We start from the raw sequence: 19,149 nt of genomic DNA, 5'->3' as shown, positions 1-19,149 counted from the left end.
CCTGTGCACTAGGATGTGAGCTACATGAAAATACGGACCTTGCCTATCCATTGCTCTCTCTCTCCAGTGCCTAACCGTATGCTTGGCACAGGATAAATAGGCAAGACATCCAGGGAATGGCTATATGGAGCGCTTGGTAAAGTTGGGTTATGTCTTTAGAAGTTCTCAGGACCAATCTTGGCATGGAAGCAGCGTAAAAGCTTCTTACCTTCAAGAGAGGAAGTGACTTGGCCAGTGGGCCTATCAGTAGTAACCTGTGCTTACTGAGTTTAATTTTTGCCTCCCCAAGTGTATTACAGAATTTGTAAAGGATCTCCTAGCACAGACATTTAAAAATCATTGTGAATGAGTGATCAGATGAATGACTCATATTTATTGGGTGAATGGATGCTGTTTACTAAACACATATTAACTTCAAAGGGAATGCTTTGTAAAGATTGGTGGAACATTTCAAAATAATGACCATATGTAACTTAAGCCATGCATTTATTACAAGTAGCAGAATGGCTGTTAAGGGAAATAGAAATATCTAGAGAGCCAAATGAAAGGGAGATTGTTTTTCTAGAACTATGATTTATAGCAAAATAATCATACCTTCTTCTTTCTCCCTATTTTAGTGATAAATCAAAATATTATCTGATATTGCAGTGCTTTCTTTAAATGTAGCAAGTTATAAGCAGTAATGGACTTACAACTGTTTAGGATATTAGTCTAATATTTTATTTTTATTTCAGTTCTTGGACCATTGCTATTTTCAGGAAAGTAAAAATACCTCAGTAGTGTATTAATTAGGAAATATTTAAATTTGTTGAGTCAACAATGTTTTCTTTAATAGTCCTATCTATCTGTAGAAAACAGTTGGATCATTTTGCTGATTGGAATGAATTAGATTAGCAGAAATTTTTATTTTTTATAGCAGCTTTTGGATTTTTGTTGTTGTGGTTATAAATTATCAAATTTTACTCTATCCTAAAAAATAAATTTGGGACGAACTGAGATTTAAGGCTAGATTATAAATGTAATGAAATTAAATTTTGTTATGTGACTATTCTTGTTATTTGGGTGAAGATTAAGAGTTGTCTTTATTATGTTTCCAATCAGAGAAAACTTTTATATATATATGGATTTTATATATATATATATATATATATATATATATATATAGAATGAAGGAAAACAGATTTTTCCAAAGAGAACATGTTGGTCTTGACAATGTATTTGAAAAGTCAAATAGCAAAAGTGCTTTTGAGATACTTACTCACTGGTTTTATAAACATAAGTACAGGAATGCTATTATCCTCTAATGGAATCCCTTTACTGACATCATCGGAGCTCAGTTAGTTGAGGAACTCTGGACATTTGCTTAGCAGTAATTCTTCCTAGTCAGGATTGCCTTCAAAGCAAAAGACATGTGCTCAACCTCTCGCATGGTTGCCAGTACATTTAAATTCCAAGAGTACAGGAATTTTTAAAACCCTATAAAGTGTCTGCAAGGCAGTGTCTGAGCTGTGTGATTGGGCTCGTGCCCATTCTGACAGAACTGGTGAAATTAGACATGCGCTTGCTTTACCAAATTTAGAGGGATCTTGGAGAGCAGAAAACAGCTTGTACATTATTATTATTATTTTTGAAAATAATTACATTTATTATAGTCCCCAAAGTCAAGGGTCTTATTTTTTTTAATAGATCGTTAGTGAAGTATAACTGCTTCACAAGACTGCACTAGCCTCTGTTGCACAGCAAAGTGAATCAGCCACATGCACACATACATCCTCATAGCCCCTCCGTCTTGAGCCTCCCTCCCACCTTCCCTATCCCACCTCTCTAGGTCGTCACAAAGCACCGAACTGATCTCCCTGTGCTACGCTGCTGTTTCCCACTAGCTAACTATACATTATTGCCACAAGTAGGTAAAATGAATTAGGACAACTTGGTTTTGTCAAAAGTTCCTTAACATGGTGTGTCTGTAGTCAAATTTTCTACTGTGTATTAAGTCATGTTAATCACTGACAATATGACTCCATTTGTATAATATAAATTTGTAAGTCAGGGATTTGGTTGATTTGGGATAGGCTGAAAAGGTGGTCAAACAAAACAAAAAATATACACTGAAAAAATTGTCGGACAGACTTGGATTGAAATCCTGGCTTCACTACTGATTTTATGTGCTTAGGATTCTATATAAAGACAGTAATGCATAATTTCATGAATATAGTGGTTAATGATACTGCAAATGTAGTGATAATACAAAGTATGTGGTCCAATATAGGCTCTATATAAGGAGCAACAATGATATTACTATTGCTTTATTTGGTATAGTCCTCTTAATATATTTTCAAAAAAACACGGAGGAGGAAAAAGTTTAATAAAGTAGTAATAATCTGCCTAACATGTTCAATTAAAAGAAGAATAATTAACATGGGGTGGGGAAGAGGAGGGTGGGACAAATTGGGAGATTAAGATGGACATATATACACTACCACACGCAAAATAGGTAGCTAGTGGGAACAAGCTATAAAGCACAGGAAGGGCTTTCCTGCTGGCGCAGTGGTTGAGAATCCACCTGCCAATGCAGGGACAAGGGTTCGAGCCCTGGCCTGGGAAGATCCTACATGCCACGGAGCAACTAAGCCCGTGAGCCACAACTACTGAGCCTGAGCTCTAGAGCTCGCGTGCCACAACTACTGAAGCCCGTGCACCTAGAGCCCGTGCTCCACAACAAGAGAAGCCACCTCAATGGGAAGCCCGTGCACCACATCGAAGAGTAACCCATGCTCGCTACAACTAGAGAAAGCTTGTGTGCAGCAACGAAGACCCAACGCAGCCAAAAATAAATAAATAAATTTATATAAAAGAAAGAAAAGCACAGGAAGCTCAGCTTGGTGCTCTGTGACGACCTAGATGGGTGGGATGGGGGTGGGTGGGAGGGAAGTCCAAGAGGGAGGGATTATACATATACATATAGCTGATTCACTGCATTATACAGCAGAAACTAACACAACATTGTAAAGCAATTATACTCCAAATAAATAAATAAATAATGTTAAAAGAACTATTAAAAAATAATTAAGAGAAAATTATTGCTTCCATTTTTCAGGTCAAAAATATTGATGCAAACCTATGGGTATAGTAAATGTACACTGAAGGTACAGATGATGAGTCCTAGTAGATATTTAGCTATTAAAATAGAGTTCTTATTGTTCATAAATATACTATCTCTAGATCTGTGCTTTCAACACAACTAAGTTTTATTTATTTTTAAAATTTTTTATTTTATTTATTTATTTGGTTGTGCCATGCAGCTTGTGGGATCTCAGTTCCCTGACCTGGGATTGAACCCTGGTCATATCAGTGAAAGCCCAGATTCCTAACCGCTAGGCCACCAGGGAACTCCCATGACATCTAATTTTTAAATTAATTGTAAATGTATTTTAATTAGGATCCATTTCACCCTTACCTCTGATTAGCTTCATATTTACAGGAATTTTATTAGTGTCTGTCGGGGCATAAAAAAATAAACTTCCTCTTCTTTAGTACAGATGGAAATGGCAGTAGGGTGGCAGTAGGGTGCTATTTGGGTGTCAGGTTTAAGACATCTTTGAACCTAATATCATGGATAACAAATTCAACAAACATCCTTTGAACTCCTAATATGTTATGGACTTTGTGTGCCAAGGGGGTTTACTAAAATTAAGAAGGCTTGTTTCCTACCATCATGTAGCATAAAATATTTTTCCTTTAATAAGTGTTCTTACTGAAACTGAAAGATTAATTATGCTGGAAAGGGGAGTGGGTAGAGAAATTTTCCAGACAAGGTATAATTGAGCTAACCCTTGCAGAGTAAGTAGGGTTATTTTAGTAGAATTTAAGGGAAAGGTGTGCAAGGAGATTAGTCTCTGTGGTAGTCTGAATGAAAGATGAGAGTTAATTAGCTGGATGAGAAAAAATTCACAGGTGAGAATTACTTTCATTTTCTTTGACTGGGGTGTCTTACTAACTTGATTTTGTTAATACATAAAGAGAGGAATGACTCATATTAATTATATTCATAGATAAATAGTAAGAATACCAATTTATTGTTTTACCTTCACTATAGTTGCATTATGAACTAGAACATGCAAGTGTAGCAGTGGAAAAGAGGGACATATTATTATAAGTAAATTGGTTAATTGGTGACCATTGAGAACCTTCCCTGTTTCTATCTGCAATCTGGATTAGATTTCCCCGTTCAGCATACCATGCTGGCTAATAATTTTCATTGGATGTATGGATTTAACTACCAAACAGTATCTCATTCCTCAAGTCCAAGTAAGTTTATGGGAGACAAATCACTTTCATATGGTTAGAATACAGGATAGGTGAAGTGGAAGCAGTGAAAAAGACAATAGAAAGCAATTGCATATAGAGGAAGAAAAATCAATCATGAAAACTTCAGGTTTTTCTTTTCTGCTTTTCAAGCCATGGGTTTTGACAAGTAGCTACTTTCTTGTAGTTAATTTGGCCAGTTTTTAGGCCATTCCTTTTGCTTAATTATCCAGTGCTTAAATTAGCTTAATATCCTCAATCTATATTTTTGAAAATATTGATAATTAATGGTAAAGGGTCTGAAACTTATTGACTAGCAATAATGCACAAGGTGGGATTGGCCTCAAAGAGGCTGCTACATACTCAGTTTCAGATGAGTCCTACCTGTATTCCTTCTCCTAACAGATCTTCTTGATGGTTAGGCCTGGAAAAGAGGGGTCTTCCGACCAATTCATCCCACAGACTGAGGCAGGCTATGAAAGCAGGGGCTTTCTTACCTAAGGTGGAGGTTCTTGAACTCGTAGGCTAATGTTGGAAATATTTTTGGAGGAACTAGGACAAAGTAAGGATAGTCAGTCTGAATAGGTATCATTCATCTAGTGGTCTATGTAAACAATGAGATCATAGGTAGGGAGCCAAACTGAATGGAATGTGGGCAATGGGAGGTGGTCCGGATATCCGTTCCAGAGAGGGAGTGACATACCTGCAGGAGATTTTATTCACTATAAGGATGAAGATGTCAGCCCAATTTAGTAAGGCTGAAAAGAGGCAAATATCTCCCCATATGTTTTAACCCTAGCCATAACATATCCTGAAATTCTCTTTGAAAGTATTTAATCAAAACTTTTTATCTTTAACAGATTACACACTATTGGATATCCCCTCCAAATACTGAGTTACAACTTTTTATTATCAAACTGACCCGAGCACTGTGAAGCTGCTTTTCAAAGGAGTCTTTCTTCATCAGGGTCTTGGGATGAATGTGCCCTGCAAAACATATTCTTTCTTTACCTGGGGAAAAAGTTAAAAAAAAATAGTAGTGTGCTCTCTGTTCCTCTACTTAGCACACTTAACCTTTCAGAAATTTAGGATTTTCTTTGGAAAGAAAACAATCTTGACTTCCTGAGACACCACAGGACTTTTTTTAGGAAGGTGAGACTAATAGTATAACAGGTTGAATTTATAGGAGAAAATCAAGACAAAAAGGAGTTGAATTCTGAGCTACAGAAAGCAGATAATCCAGAAGATTTAATGATGGGGTCTGCAGAAATTATATTCTTTGAAAATGTTACAAGAGAGATAGGAGAGTGTGCTCAATGTTAGATTAAAGACGAAATTAGAAGATCCTGTGTTTGAAAAACAAGATACACTAAATGAATGTGTCAGTCTTTAAAGACACTAATTTTTTGTTTTAAAATTTTATTTTATTGCAGTAAGAACAATTAACATGAAATCAACCCCCTTCAATTTTTAAGTGTACCCCACATTATGGTTGACTATAGATATAATGTGGTACAGCAGATCTCTCCAACTTCCTCATCTTGCTTAACTGAAACTTTATGCTCACTGATTTGTAAGTCCCCATGACCCCCTCCCCTCAGCCCTTGGTAACCACCACATTTTAAATTTTTTATTTTCAAATATATTTAGTTGCTCAGAGTTTGATATTCAGAAAAAGCTAAATGTAATGACTAATTATTATGGTGTTCATATTAGCTACAGATTAATACTAAAAAGTTAGAATTAAACAGTCACTTATTCTTTTTTTTATAAATGAAATTGATTTTAGTAATATAAGTTTTTTTGGCTGTGCCCTGTGACATGTGGTATCTTAGTTCCCCAGCCAGGGTTCGAACCCATGCCCCCTGCAGTGGAAGTTGGAAGTGCACAGTCTTAACCACTGGACCACCAGGGAAGACCCAGGTCATTTATTCTAACGTTGCAAAAAAAACCAAAAAAAAAAAAAAAACCCCTCAAGTTTCTGTTATAATTCATAGCGAATTGCATGATAACATCTCATGGATGATTGATAAAGAATAAAAAGAAAGAAGTCATCTTGTAAAGACACTAATTGATTCTTGCAGAATTTGGATAAATTTAAACAATATACCTTCTTTGTTACAGTGATATCAGGTATTTGAATTTACTTTGCATATTTCTAATTTAACCTGATTTGATTTTCCCCCCTAAATCTCAACATATGTATTACATTCTCCAGTATGCCTTGGGTTATCCATATTTTCAATTGAGTTCTTACTTGTTTGGAAAAAAAGGAGGAAGCAGTAACTACTTAAGGACAAGAAGTACTTTCAGACACACGCATACATAGACTCCATGTAATTTAGGACTGTTTAACTTACATATTATTTAAGCATGTTTTCTGACTTCAAACTACTAGTTCTGATAAGTAAACATTTACATTTAAGATATTAGCTGCTCTGAGAACAACGCTTTTCCTCCCTTCCTCCTTAAATCCACCTTAACACATCTGCAAAGACGAAAGGAAACCAGCTCACATTTTAGCCCCTCCTACCAAGGATAAGACTTGAACTTCTCTGTGGTCCCGGGCTGAGAAAGGATCCTGACAGAAAGCTAGAGGCGTAAAGGAGCCTGAGGAATCTCATTGTAAGTCTGGGAACTGTAAGCAATATATTTACTCTTCCCTCGCTCGCTCCACTTCTGTCTCCCGCCCTCCCTAGCTTTTAGTTTGTATCTTGCTTGGAAGGAAGAAAGGACGAAGGGAAGCCTAGGATTCACCGCTGTGAAAAGTCTGCATGTCCTCTGAGTTTTGAAATGAGATACAGATCAGGAACCTTAATTTCCTTCTAACAAATGCCAGTTTGCTTTCCGGGGTCTAAATGCACTGTGGAATCCGACGATAAGGATTTCCTTCCTGTACAGCGCCGAAAGAAAGCGAACGTTCAGAAAGGCAGTAAGGTGGCTCTACTTAGCGCTCCACGTGATGCCACCCGGTGGTTGCCTATTCCCATTATTGAGCAGTCTGCTCTTTGACAGCCCTAAGGATCTTTAGCGAAGAAATTTATCAACTAATTTAAGGTTTAATTTAAAAAATAGTCATTTCGGTTACTTACGCAAAGCATTCCTGGGTATTTAACGTGTGGCAGTGTTATGCGAAAAAACAAACAACATTGAAAAATTAATTGTATACTGACTGGTATTCTGATTCGTCCTTCTAAGTTATTTGACATGCCAGGAGAACAGAGCTCGAAACAAGATATTGGAAAAGATTTGCTTAAATAAGAAAGCTAAGTTTTGAGAGTGAATACTATTTTAGTAATTTTGTATTGGAAGCATTTGTAAAAAAAAAAAAGGCATTTGGATTTGAAATAATAGTGGTTTAATGGTTTAACTTATTTAAGTTTCCTATAACTTGTACTCATTTTAATCTTAAAATTAGTCATTTTTACCTCAAAACTAGGACAAGAAATGCTCTTTATGTTGGTTGATGATGTAAGTAAGCACTTATTCATCTAAGGCAGATGGAGAATACTAGAGGCGGACCATTTGGATGGATGTCAATTCTAAGTTATGATATTTGCATATATGACCCTTTGGGTTCAAGGAGAATTTCTGTTTTGTTTTGTGTCTGTTTGCTGCATAAATTTGGAATTGTAGCCTAAGAGATGTTTGTAGGGAATAGTAGTGAAAGAAGCCTTGTTAAGAGTTTTAAAATTATGTTCCAGAGATCTCTAGACCTTGCCAGTCAAGTTTGATATTGGGATTAAACAACAGGTATTTGTTTCTTTCAGTGAGCAGAGGAAGAGTTAAATTTTAAGTTAAGCAATAACTGTGAAATGCATAGAGAAGCGTTTAATCTGCATTTGCTCAAAGCAGCTTTACAAACTTCCTGTAGGGGAAGCACATTTTATGGGACAAGAAACTAAGAAACCTATTTAGTAATTTTCCTTGTCCCAATTAAACATAAATGAAAAATATCTCAAAAGTGACTTGCAATGTTAAAATCCTTTTTTTTTTTTTTTTTTTTTTACATTTTACGTTTATCAGTTTCTTGCTAATAGTACCTGATAAAGGTCATCCCACAGAGATACTTTGGCCTGTGTTTTCAACCCATCAGTATCATTCCTAGTGTCTCTGCTTAGAAAGCAAAGTCATAAAATGAAATCATTTGCATTTAAAAAAAAATATGTTCCAGGAATGAAAAAGAGGAAGAGAGAATGAGCTGTTTCCTTTTCCTCTCTTACGCCTTTTTATTTACCATCAGTTGTTTTCTTCCTCTTGCTTGCAGATTTTATAGCATTAGTTATTCTCAGCTTCTTCTTTTTAGTTTGTTTTATCACAGACCCTTTTACAAATCTTATGAAAGCTGTAGACTCCTTCCTAGAATAATGACACTTTTGCTCTCAAACATGCACAAATGTTGAAACCCCTTTAGGAATTTCACAAATCCCCCAAAACGATTCATGTCGTGTGAAAACATAGTATTTCTTAGAATTTCGGAGCTTTCTGACGATTTCAAATAATTAGCAAATTATTTTACTTATGAGTAAAGAACTGCCTCACAGTGAATATTGCACTTATTCAGTTAGTGTTCTGGAACTCTAAGTAATTGGTGTAATGGAAAAACTACTGCCTGGAAACCAAATGACCTAGATTCTAGACTCCACCCTGTTAGTAATTAGCTGTACAATATTAAGCTTGCCATTTTTCTGTGACATCTGATATTTTTTATTGCTGAATGCAATAAGTAAAACATAATAGGGGAGTAAGATACAAGTTATTTTTTATTGGATTGTGGGATGTCTGTATTTGCTGCTTTTGTTCCAAAATTCCTAATGATATTTCCCAGCATAATTATGTTTTATAACATTCTTGTTTATTACAAAGATAATTCATGCTTACTGTTTAAATCCTGTTACATATAGAAATTGCAAAGAAGAAAAGGAAAATTGAACATATAGTCCCCGCAAGGGGTAACTACTTTTTAAAAAAAAAAAAATTTATTTATTTATTTGGTTGTGCTGGGTCTTTGTTGTGGCAGGCGGGCTCCTTAGTTGCAGCTCGTGGGCTCCTTAGTTAGGGCAGGTGGGCTCCTTAGTTGTGGCACATGGGCTCCTTAGTCGAGGCAGGCGGGCTCCTTAGTTGTGGCATGCGAACTCTTAGTTGCAAGGGGTGACTACTTTTAAAATTTTATTCATTCAATCAAAATATTTATTGGGTAACTAGCATGCATAAGCACAGAGACAAGGAATTCATATATATACATCTATTTATGCTTCTAGACATTTTTCTACACATACACTCACATGTAGATTTTACAGAGTTGTGATCACACTTGTTAAAAGATAAACTGAGGCATATTAAAACTTTTGAGTTCATTTGAGCAAAAATTGATTGGCATGGGGCAGTGCCCAACCAGAAGTGGTCAGGAGCACTATATGGGAGAGAATTTTATAGAGAAAAAGCAGAAGCAAAGTAAGGAATTTATGGATTGGCTACAGCTTAAAGCTTAGTTGGCTGTTTATGAATGACTGTCCTTAGGTTTCAATTTTGTACCTTCAAGGCATTTACCGGCTTAGATTTTGGTTTGCTGATGTAGGCTGCAGTGGCATTAGAGTCACCTTAGTCTAATGGCCTCCTTGTTTAATTAATTTAGCACACTGCTGATGCTGTTTCATAACATGCTTCCACTCAATCATGAGATTTTCTCTTAAAACGTATTTTTATATTCATGTGTTATTTTATATTCATTCATATCTTAAATATTACTAAGTCCCTACTATGTGTCAGCCACTATGCAAGTGATGGCAATCTAGCCATGAGCAAGAGAGTATGGTTCTAAGATGTAATTTTTAGTCTATGGAAATGTTGTATTGGCTGATTATAAGTTGCTGGATATTTAGGTGGATTAAAGTTTTCTACTATTATAAATAGTGTTTCATTTAGGACCTCAATATAAATGTTTGTATACATCTTTTTTTATTTCCTTGGGATAGATTCTTAAAATGCATTTTTCGAGTTCTAACAAAAGTTCCACTAATTACAGGTTATGAGATCATAAGCCAAATGCTTTATCAAAATTTTCTTTTCTCATCTGTAAAAGAATAGTAATAATAATAATACTAATTGAGTATTTGGAGGATTTAAAAAGCATTTAGCAAAATATTGTAGAGTACTAGTTATTATTTTTGACATTTTGCTCTTGAGAAAGATTGGATCCATTTATCAGTAGTATAAGAGAGTAGAATTTCCCTAAGCCAACATTGTGTTATCACTCAAACAGCACAAACAACAACAAATCCAAAAACTGAGACAATTGTTATATGAAAATGGTATCTTGTTTAAATTTGCATTTTTTTTCAGGAATAAGGTTGAACAATTTTCATGGTGGACACTTGTATGCCTATGTTTACGAATTGCATCTTTCAATGTGATTTTTAAATCTTTTTTCAGTTTTAATTTCTAATATGGTAAATATCAATGGATATAACTCACATAATCAAAGGCCCTTGGGGGTCCTCAATAATTTTGAAGAGTGTTAGGGGCCTTAACGTGAAAGGCTAAATTTTGAAATGGAAATAGAAATTCTGTAAACATTGCTTTTTTCAAGTTTAGAGGATTGTTCTTGTTTCCTGATACCTTTTCTTTAATAATGGGTGAGATGCATAGAAAAATGAAAGCAAGTCATTTTTATTCTCACTGTCTGTCATCTTCTACAAAATTCAGGAGACTTGAAGAGGTTTCCGAGAAGAGGGCCAAAACCCTTGTAGAATCTCCCACAGCTTTAGGAACATCCAGACTTGCTTAATGCAAGAAGATGGAGCTAGAGATAGGTCTAAAGGTTACAGGATGATTCTTTCGAAAGGTTTTGTAAGAAAAATGGTGTCCATGTTTGTTAAGAACCAACTTAGAGAAAATGAATATAAGCTTTAGGCCATTCATCTTGTACTCCTTGGTGACTAGGGCAGTGACAGTTGGGAGAACCAAAAGGTTGGTTCAGGGGTTCTTTCCAAAGAAGACATTAAATAGAGCAGATAATGTTCCTGCCTTTTTTTGGGGGGGGTTACGTGGGCCTCTCACTGTTGTGGCCCCTCCCGTTGCGGAGCACAGGCTCCAGACACGCAGGCTCAGCGGCCATGGCTCACGGGCCCAGCCGCTCCGCGGCATGTGGAATCTTCCTGGACCGGGGCACAAACCCGTGTCCCCTGCATCGGCAGGCGGACTCTCAACCACTGCGCCACCAGGGAAGCCCTGTTCCTGCTTTTTGATACCACTATTTGCCTGAGAAAAAGAGATGTGCCCAAATTTTGCTACTCTTGCCATTCTGTGATTCTCAGTTTTTTGGATTCTCTTTGATTCTTAGTCTACCCTCAGAACAATTCTTTGAAAATACAGTTTATCTCTCCTCTATACAAATATAAAATAAGCTTAAATATTGATAATTCAGTGCTCGCCATAAGCGGATTTATGAAGCTGCACGAGTCTGATCACTTATTGAATGAATTCAAATAGCTTTAGAGAAACTCAGCAATCACCTATAAGTGATCCCGGTCAGAGTTTAGTAACCACTGAGTCAAAGATGAAGGGCTGAGAGACCAAGTTGCACTCATTTTCCTTCCATTCCCTTCTTAGGGGGAAGGGAATGCACTTGTAAATCAGCTGCTCCCTTTTCCTTAATCTTCCTCTTCATTTGCTTGACTTCTGGAGTCTATAGGGAAATTTAGGTATTTTAGGTAACAGTGTGTTTTGAATTAGAAAACAAATATCCAGGGCTTCCCTGGTGGCACAGTGGTTGAGAGTCCGCCTGCCGATGCAGGGGACACGGGTTCATGCCCCGGTCCGGGAAGATCCCACATGCCGCGGAGCGGCGGGCCTGTCAGCACGTCCGGAGCCTGTGCTCCGCAACGGGAGAAGCCACAACAGTGAGAGGCCCGCGTACAGCAAAAAAAGAAAAAAGAAAAGAAAAGAAAACAAAAATCCATAATATGTGTAATTTCAGTATTCCATAGTACGAAAAACTCATATATTTATAACAGTTTAGTTTTTCATTTTATTATTTAATTTACAATCTGTTTTCTGATTACCTAGTTTGAAAAAAAAATCAGAGGGATAATAATACCTTTCGTTTGCATAGCATTTTGTGATTTATAAAGAGATTGCTCAAGAACTTTATTCCCACAATAACCATGTAGGTTCGCAGAGCAGATATTCACATTTTGCAGATGTGAAAAGAGAAGTGTTGGAAAGTTAAATAGCTTATTTAATATCCGAGTCTTATGATTTCCATTTTGATGCAGTTTTTATGCTTCAATTAACTAATTGATTGGTTTATATTTCCAGTTTTGATGCGTGTTATTTAAGACTGTCAACCTCCCCGTATTTGTTGACACCAGAAAAATTATAGGGGAAGAACCAGAAAGTACACATCCTAATGCACGTTTCCATATTAACTCAATTGTTCTGTTCTTATAACTGGATTACTACTGATTGACATAATAGAAGAAGTTGCACAAATTTAAGAATGATTGAAGAAGTAGCATATGATTTAGAATTTCTTATTTTGTAACTATTTAGCATTTTATAAAGATATATGCCACTTTAAGACAATAAAGTATATGAAGTTTAATCCAAAAATACAAAAGAGATGTATTATGAGTTGTATAAGAAACACTAATGCTACCAACGGTTTTACTTTCATTTGGTAATAGAGCATTTTTTTAGAATATTTTGAGCATAACCTACAGAGCCTATGGTTCTTTTTGGCTCTTATTAATCCTGGTGGTTGGCATAAAGCATTTGTGTCAAAATGGTTACTCTGACCTTGGATTTATCATTTGTAGAAAAAAATCATTATTATTTTACCTTTCCTAACAACCCAGTAGCTTATGGTATACCAGGTATTCCTTTTCAGGAGCAAAAATCAACTTTAGTTATAACGTTGGCTTATTATACATATGTATAACTTCATAACAAATAATACATAGTAGGTCATGTTTGACTGCTAGATGCAGCTGCACCACTAGAAACATTAGGTCAGCAAATGGCTTCTGAATTTCAAAGTCAGTAAATTGACACACTTCCTATTTGCCTCATACTTTTACATCCACAGCTTTAATAAGATAAGCAAGTTGGGCGCAGTACCTCGGCAATAAACTGGGATGTTAGACTCCCGTGTGTATTCTTGTGGGATTCCTGGATCTGTAATTGTAGAAGAGACAATGTCTGCCTGGGTTAGTCTAGGGGCAGGAAAATGGTGTCTTTAAGTTTTCTTCAGGCTTTCTCTTATTTATTTATTTATTTTTTGGCCGTGCTGCGCGGCATGCAGGATCTTAATTCCCTAACCAGGGATCGAACCAGTGTCCCCTGCAGTGGAAGTGCGGAGTCTTAACCACTGGACCGCCAGGGAAGTCCCCAGGCTTTCATTTTTTATTACTTGAAACAAAAGGGTAATCCATTTTGTGGACTGTTTACATGTAGTTGATGCAATATTATGAAAGTAATAAGAAAAGTAATTTACAGCAATTAAGTAAGAATTTATAGAAAAGTACTCTGGGGAAAAGTATCTAAAGATGTATGCGGTTATGAGGACATGCTGTGTAGATTCCGGCATCTATAATTAAGATATCTTAATATCCATCAGTCCCTTGTTATTATCTACCACAAAGCTCAAACAGGTATATCAACTTCCTTTCCATTTAACTGTCATGAAGAAGAGGCAGATGAGTTTAAAACTGGTTGAGGTCATGAACTTAGATCTCAAAGAGGTAACGGTAGGGCATTTCTGTAGGTCATGGAATAGTCTTCAAAATCACTACTTTCAGTGTACAATGGGAATTCATGTTCAAATATAACTTCAAAGTATCATTTTATCATTGATTAGTAGAAGATGCTATTAACATATTTTAGGAAGATTTCTCACAGCAAATTTAAATTCTAATTTAAAGAGATTTCTTAGTTAAAAATTTAGTTGCAAAATATTAAGATGGTTGCTTATAATCTGCTGCTTGGTACTTATTTTTTGAGGTAGTGACAATCAGGGATTTATATTTAAAATATATAAAAGTCCACAATGTTTATATGAGATTTTTTTTCTTATCCTTATCACTGACGATCCCTCTGTTAATGAAAAGCAATAAAAGAATCAGTTTTGTGAAACTCATTCAGTGTTTGCAGAAAATTTTACTATCTGCTTAAATTATGTGTTAAATTGACAAGTTGGCTTGGTTGATTAATACCTTATGAGCTATTGTCACAATGAAAAGAACATTCTTGTATGAATTACAATTTTCTGTGAAGAAAAGAATTTCTAGATACTATTTCATGAATATATGTAGCATGCCTAGGAAAAGAGTAGGAAAAATGTACATTTTTAAATACTTAGAAAAAGAAGAGGTATTAGAAGCAATTTAGATAGTCTGTACTCTCTTTTTCACTTAAGAATTTTACCTGTTGGATCAAGAAAAAAAAAGGCAGATGCTCATTAATCCAGGAATTTTTGATCACTGGGCTATGTGCATTTATTCCTTCACCAGTTCAGTACGTTTTAGTTAATACTACATGCTAGGCACTGTCCTACATTTAGGGCATACATGGGTGAATAAAGAGTTAATTCCCTCTTGGAGGAGAGAGATGCTAATTAAGCAAATAATAAATAATAAAAGAAGCAAATGGACTTTAATAGTACAGGCTAACCTGGGGAGGTGAAGGATGGAAAGGTTTCCCTGCGAGGTAAAATTTAAGCCGAGATGTGAGGGATGAGAAGCCAGGTGTGGGAGGTGCCTAGAGCGAGGGTAGTGTGGCTCAGATGGGGGCTCCAGGCAGAGAACAGCATTTGTAAATGAGCCTGCAAAGGAACAACCAAGATATCAGATGGAAAACCAGTAGTTAGGATGATGTCACGGGAACAAAGGAGGGAAAGTGCTTCCAGAGAAACAGAGGATAGGAAAGTGATGACCATATTTGAAAACTTGGAGGTCATTAGTGGTCTTTTTTTTTTTTTTAATATTTATTTATTTGGCTGTGCCAGGTCTTAGTTGCGACATGCGGGATTTAGTTCCCTGACCAGGGATCAAACCTGGGCTCCCTGCGTTGGGAGCACGGAGTCTTAACCACTGGACCACCAGGGAAGTCCCTCATTAGTGGTCTTGATAAGAGCAGTTCCAGTGGAGTGATGGGGACTCAGTGAGATGGCAGAAGGGATAGGAGTGGAGGACTCTGAGGACATGGATAGGTACAGTGGGAACAAATGGCCCTTTAGAGAAATCTGTCAGTGAAACCCAGCATAAAAATGGAGACATGGAGGGAAGAGGAATATGGAGTTATGGGAGACTGTAACAAAGCTAGCCCATCAGATTTTCCAGTAGAAGGTAAAGGTTGATGATTCAGAAAAGAAAGGCATGGCCATCAGAGGGAAGTACTTGAAGAAGATAGAGGGATTTTGCGTCTAGAGAGCCATGTGTGGGGCTAGGTCCGCAACACAAGGAGGAGCTCTGCCTCCTTCATGACAGGGAGAAGGAGAACCCAAGTGCCTGGGCAGAGGAGTTTGCAGATTTGCTGGTAGGAAAATGGGAACTTCCCCCTGGTGCCTTCTGTTTTCTCAGTGAAGGGAGATGAGGTCACAGCCAATAGTGAGGGTGAGGTGAGGCGAGAGACTTGAGGGGGAGAGGAAAGTCTTTCTAGCGTGGGACTTCAAGGGCACCAGGAAAACTTAGAAAGGCGTTGTGTAGTGGTGAGAGCCTCTTTGAGTTCTGAGAATGTAAACCTAAGATTAAAAACCAGTCTGCCAGGTGGTCGTTTTTCTCCAGCTATGTTTAAATGCTAGGAGCAAACCCAAAGAAGCCAGAATGGTTGAGTTTTGTTAGAGTGGGTTTTTTTTTTTTTTTTTTTGAGTGTGAGTTTCTAAAGAAAGAAAATCTGGAAATCCTTAAAATGAACAACCAATACACTAAGCAAACAAAACAAAACACCTAAAACAAAAATGCCTAGAAATTCATGAACTTGTAGAATACAGATCTTTTTATCTAGGGTAATAATTAACTAGTAAGGAACAGTCACAAATTGGCTTGATTTCCAACATTTAGTCGGCAGGGATTCAGTCTTTGTTCCTTTCAAACTCTTGGTTTCCTTGCCTAGCCAACTGCTAGGCCCAGTTCTACACTTCAGCGAATCTCAATGCCTTTACCTGTTCTAGGAGCCATCATGCTAGGCTCCGTTTCCTTCTTAGTTGCTAGAATTGTTTTCAGTTCTGAATGTTTAACCGTGGCCTTGCCTGCCTTTCTTGGATATCTAGCTAAGTTCCTGTGTAGAGTTTATATCTTACCCCTCAACTTTGCCTACTTTACTCCTGCACTAAGGCCACCTTGGTGCTCCCTGAAAGACAGTGCTTTGTAGACTTGGAACCATTACAACTCTGCAGTGTAAAGAGGGCTGAGACATTCAGTAGTAATAATCAACCATCGAAAAAGAGGGTCTTTCTTTTACAGCTCTGTTAGCAGGATGTTCTTTCTTCAACCTGACAAAAATCCTTCATTTTGCAACTAAAAGTCATTTCCTTCTTTTTTTTTCAATCTTTAGAGTTTTAGAGAACAGCTGGTTATCATAATCACCATAATCAAACTGATATTTGTTTTTAAGAACTAAAACAATTTCATTGAAATACTGACTCTCGTATTTCCTTGAAGTTTAAAAAAATCTTGTTTCAATAAATTTTTAATTCATTAGCCATTTCTCATAAATCCTTCTCTTGAAGTGCTTTAGTTTTACACTGTTGATGGCCAGGTGCTTCCATGAATGGAAGCAGTGAGTCTGTGTGGGTCAGGCTGGGCAAGGAGGTGGGGAGGACAGATGCACTTGAGTTTGCTTCTGGCTCAGATGTTTCCCAGATGCACTGCTTGGCACTCAGGAGATGCCTCTTTGTCCTCCTTCCCTCCCTACCTCAATAAGACATGTCTATCATGTGTTGGAAAGTCATCCTACACTTTATTCCTGGTTCTGCCCATATTTCCTTAGGCTGTGGTATAGATATAGTTATGGAACTTCTTCCTGTCCAAAATGAAGGGGAGAGTGTAACATCGCTTATGTTAATTTCATATTTTTACAAAACCCATTGAGGCATTATATCTCATCAGCAGAAGCTCAACTGAAACATTCTTACAGATTTTATTAATATCCTTGGCACTGTTCTCCATTGTTGATCAAAGGTTGAGGAAACGTATATTTCACAATTTGGAGCAAATGAGTATTTCTAGTTCATTTCAACCTGTGTTTATTATATGTAACACCTAAATATTCAGGTTGGGGTTACATGTTTATTATGGTGCTAGCAGAGTACAAAAATAACAGTTTTCTATTGCTTTACCCTTTATAGTGCTGAAAGTTATTCTGTCTTAAAAAATTTTACATTGAACTTTAGACTTGCATAGATGTACTCCACAGAAGTAGAGAGAGAAAACCCTTCAATGCATACATTGAGACCATTTAAGAGGTCTACTACACTGCATAGATTCCATGTATTTCAATATAATTGGTTTCCTTTGTAATCCAGAGTTTTTATTGTAAGAACTTTATAGTGTCAGACTATATCATGGGGTCTGTAGGCTTCACCAGACTGCCAAAGGGATTCAAGGCATAAAACATATTAAGAACTCCTGAGAATTTCCCCTCAAATGCATACTTTCTATGTACAGAGTTCTTAATCCTGCAAAAGATTGAATTGCCTGTTTATTTCAAAAGTGAATTGCCATTCACAGTGTCTAGAAGCATGTTTCTAAAACTTCTTACAACCTGAAAAAAGAATGATGAACTTGAATTCCTATTGTACGTTACACAATCCAGGACTTGTAGAATGCTCGTGTCATGGTTAGTGGTTTAACTTCCCAGTAACCCACGAGATGGGTGGGTGTACAGTGCCTCTGATCTTCCACAACTCCTGCTATTTTTTTCTGTCATTTTTTTCCACTTCAAGATCATAGTCAACATCCATATTTTAGTTACAAGATAAACCTCATGGGCTGCTTGAAATAGTTATCGTGTTAGTTGAGAAGTAAAACAACTTCAAAATGTTATAACTCATCCAGTAATAAACTGTCTCTCATGAAACATTTAAGCCAGCATGACGGTTTTCCTGGGGGTTTTCCCTGGACTGTTTTCTTTAGAAAAAGATACGGCTTTCCCTGCTGTGGCAATCTTGGGTACGTCATAAAAAGAGGCAGCAATTAAGGAGGGAGTGGAACCCTCAACAAAACACAAATACTCCCTAGGGGAGCATATTTGCAAACTGTCTGGTCTGGAGAGAGAAAGTTGTAGAAGTAAATGCACTTTTCAAAGCCGATTCCTTTTCCTGGCATTTTGTGCCACATTGTTAGGTATATTTCAAAAGCGTTAACACTGATACCTCTCCATTATCAGTTTCTTTTAAGTAGAAGGTAAAACATTTTCCATTTTCTGAAAATGAGCATAGTAAACACTTGTCAATGTGGTATTATTCCTTAGTGGTCTGTGTGGGAAGAGGAATTTTTAAAAACAATCCATGTTGCATTTGTAAGTCAACATCTTATAACTATGATTCACATCTAGAAAAATCTAAAAGATGAAAATGACTCTTTTTAAGCTTTATTTGACCAATCACAGAGAGAAATTCAGTTGTTCATTTCCTTCAGATTCATATCTTGAGCCTACTTCACACCACCAGACAATAACTTGGCCATTTAAAATATTGGTCAAACTAAATTGTATACAAATGCTCTTTTAATTTTGGCTAAATTCCCTTTTGAGCCTGAGTATGCTTGGTTGGGGATGGCGGTGGGGAGAGGAGAGGGTGTAAAGAAAGGGCACCGCGTTGAGAGTGGCGAGACGAGTTCAGCTGTT

The 19,149-nt window shown here is 36.8% G+C and overlaps 1 protein-coding gene across 6 annotated transcripts in view; it reads left to right on the top strand.

Moving 5' to 3' along the window:
- Window positions 1-19,149, top strand: part of PLA2G4A (phospholipase A2 group IVA) — a 193,912-nt gene that overhangs the window by 19,556 nt on the left and 155,207 nt on the right. For 2 of the 6 annotated variants that reach the window (XR_003427981.1, XM_027082993.1), the window contains exon 1: window positions 6,820-6,930. The exons of 1 other annotated variant lie outside the window; for it this stretch is intronic. The gene's annotated coding sequence lies outside the window, so the exon portion shown is untranslated. Of the gene's footprint in view, window positions 1-6,819; window positions 6,946-9,238; window positions 9,258-19,149 lie in introns of those variants that run through there. 3 more of the 6 variants (XM_027082989.1, XM_027082991.1, XM_027082992.1) reach the window with 3 other exon arrangements.

Source organism: Aethalodelphis obliquidens, unplaced genomic scaffold (genome assembly GCF_003676395.1).
Source record: "Aethalodelphis obliquidens isolate GAN/ISIS:26980383/991018 unplaced genomic scaffold, ASM367639v1 scaffold48, whole genome shotgun sequence".
In the NCBI taxonomy this organism is placed as follows: domain Eukaryota; kingdom Metazoa; phylum Chordata; class Mammalia; order Artiodactyla; family Delphinidae; genus Aethalodelphis; species Aethalodelphis obliquidens.
Note: the sequence above shows the minus strand (reverse complement) of the source record. Positions and strands in the feature narration are given on the sequence as shown.